This window comes from Centruroides sculpturatus, unplaced genomic scaffold, assembly GCF_000671375.1.
Source record: "Centruroides sculpturatus isolate CEXI.00-Female unplaced genomic scaffold, Cexi_2.0 scaffold1445, whole genome shotgun sequence".
NCBI classification, from domain to species: domain Eukaryota; kingdom Metazoa; phylum Arthropoda; class Arachnida; order Scorpiones; family Buthidae; genus Centruroides; species Centruroides sculpturatus.
In genome coordinates, this window is record NW_019385652.1 from 57,088 (window position 1) to 59,996 (window position 2,909).

A 2,909-nucleotide genomic window follows, 5' to 3' on the forward strand; every position below is an offset into this window, starting at 1 on the left:
GTAATTATCGATACTATTGGTATAAGAGGTTTTAATATCTTCGTTTTCTTGTTGATTTTTTTGTTTTCTATATTTTTGTAGGTTACGCTTCAGTCTTCTGATTCCGTCTATCGAAGAAATATCTGAGTGGAAAAAGTCCCTTGTGTTAAATAAAACAAAATACACGATCCCTGAAGATATTCTGGAAATCATGCAAAAAGGATTAGACTTTAATGGTCCTAATAATTGGAGAACAATAGATATAATACCGACCTTAGATAAAACTTGTGCAGGATTGACTGAAGTAGACTCTGAGATAATGAAAACCAATTTAAGTAATATCATAAAACATCATATTATAAGACAAAAGGATAGAACAATAATCAGAGATAAAAACTATTACAAATACAATGCTGAAATAGAAAAATTGTACAAGTACTTAAATGACAACAACCTTAATATAATAAAAGCAGATAAGTCAAAACAAATTGTAGTTGTAACTAAAGACTGGATAATAATGAAAAAATTAGAAATCATAAATAAGAAAAATTTCAGAGAACTACCGATAAATCCAAGAAAAATAATATATGAAGAATTAAAAAAACGAATTAATATACTACACAAACAAAAAGAGGTTACAAAAAACGAAAAGATATTTATACTATCTGAAGATAACGAAAGAACCCCTAGACTAAACATTCAACTAAAAACTCATAAACAAAATGAAAAGGTACGACCAATTGTTGACTTCAAATTTACTGTACTGTATAACTTAGAGAAATATTTAAAAGAAAAACTTAAAGATTATGAAAACTCAATTTATTCTATTAAAAATATGGAAGGATTTTTACAAGAATTAAAAAAAGTTCAGATAAATAATACATCTAAGCTAGCTAGTATTGATGTTGTTGAAATGTATCCGTCAATCACATGGAAATTGATTAACAATCAGTTAAACAAAATGAATGTAGAACCTTATATTATAGATTTGATTGAGTTTGCCTATAAGAGTAACTATTTAGAATTAAATAATAAATATTACACGCAAGAAGATGGCATTAGTATGGGGTCAGTTATAGGACCGAAATTAGCGGAATTAATAATGATTGAAATTGACATGAAAATAAAAAATATTTTAGGCATAAATTTCTATAGAAGGTATGTTGATGACATACTAATAGTATATAATGAAGCTGAAATAACAACAGACAAGATAGAAGAATTAATAAATGGTATCCATAATGAAATCAAGTTTACTATAGAAAAAGAAACAACTGATAACAGCATAGCATACCTCGATGTGATGATTAAACGGAGAGAAAGAAAATTAATACTTGAACCTTTTAGAAAACAATGTTCAGTCAACAAGACATTGAATTACCGTTCGAATATCCCTTTACATATAAAAAAGAATATCTTTTATATGGAATATACGAATATACTTAGTAGAACCAGTGAACAAGAGACAAAACAGAAATATATAAACAGTCTAAAAAAGAAATTTAGTTTGAATGGATATCCTACAAGATTAATCAACAATTGGCAAAAAAACATAGATAATAAAGTTCCTTTTCCTTCCAAAAAAGATGCAGAAAAGAAAATTAAATACTTAAGCTTTCCATATATAAAACATGTATATGAAAAAATTAATAAAGAACTTAGGAAAAATAACATACAGCTCGCACCAAATTATAAAAATTTAATATCTAGATTAAATAAGAAACAATGTTCAACAAATAATATAGAGGATAAAAATGAAATTAAAAATGTTGTCTATAAAATACCCTGTACTTGTAAGAATAACAGTTTTTACATAGGAGAAACAAAAAGAACATTAAAAACACGTGTTAAAGAACACATATCCGATTTAAAATATAGTCGTCTGAACTCCGCTTTTTATGATCATTGTGTAATCAATAATTGTAATATAAACCAATCTAATATACAAATTTTACATAAAGAAAAACGGATTTATGACAGAAAATTTAAAGAAAGTGTGGAAATATTACGAAACAAAAACCAAGGCTGTATAAATAAAAACTTAAGTGTTAAAATTCATGAAAATTGGTTAAAAATATTATAATGAAATGTACTAGATTAATACAATTTATAATAATAGAATGGTAAAAAAGAATTATTTAATGAAACAATGTTCTGTATTAACGTCATATGTAAATTAGATAATAAGAAAATATGCAGAGTAAACTTTAAGAGAAATAGTGATTTATTGTATAAAAAAATTAAAAATTTTTTTTGTAATTTCCTTAGGGATTTTCAAATGTTTGTCGATTAATTTGTTAACTAGTATAACTTACGGCACATAGTGCTATATGCAAATTGTCGGATCAGTCGACGAGGTGGCAAAAAAAGACTTTTGAAATTTGTAAGTTTTAGTTTTTTAAAATCTGCAGAGTTTATCTTGTTTATGTGATAAAATGTAGAAAAGGTTTTGTTTTTAACCTGTATAGTTAAAATTGTGATAAAAAATTGATATTGAAAATGTTAAAAAAACCTAAGTGTAGTCTGATTTCTACTGTATGTGCAGTGTCCATGCTGAAATGAGGTATGGTTTACAAAGAATTTATGTGAGTTTTTTGGTTTTTATTTGTGTCCTGTTAAATATTTTTATATATATTTAGTTAGCTGAAGAGGGGCTGATGCCCGAAACGTTGATGTATGGAAAAAACGTTCTAACTAAATAAAAGATTCAACTAGCCCAGTGTTGAGAAAAACGTCACTTCATTGTGCCTGTACACAATTTAATTGATTTTATTTATATTTAAATTTTTCATTCGCGTAGCAATAATTATTTGCCACCGATCATTCGTATCTTTTATCCCGAACATTTAAAAACAGATTCTATTTGAATAAGATAAATTGTTTTTTCTGGAGAGAAAAAAACGTAAGGATCGGATGCGTTTAAAATGCTC

At 26.3% G+C, this 2,909-nt stretch overlaps 1 long non-coding RNA gene across 1 annotated transcript; it reads left to right on the forward strand.

Annotated features, from left to right (window-relative positions):
• The first annotated feature begins 2,207 nt into the window (after nt 1–2,207).
• LOC111640893 lies at nt 2,208–2,705 on the forward strand. The gene is made up of 2 exons (XR_002759330.1): nt 2,208–2,542; nt 2,619–2,705. It is a non-coding gene; the product is annotated as an uncharacterized LOC111640893 (long non-coding RNA).
• The last annotated feature ends 204 nt before the right edge of the window (nt 2,706–2,909 follow it).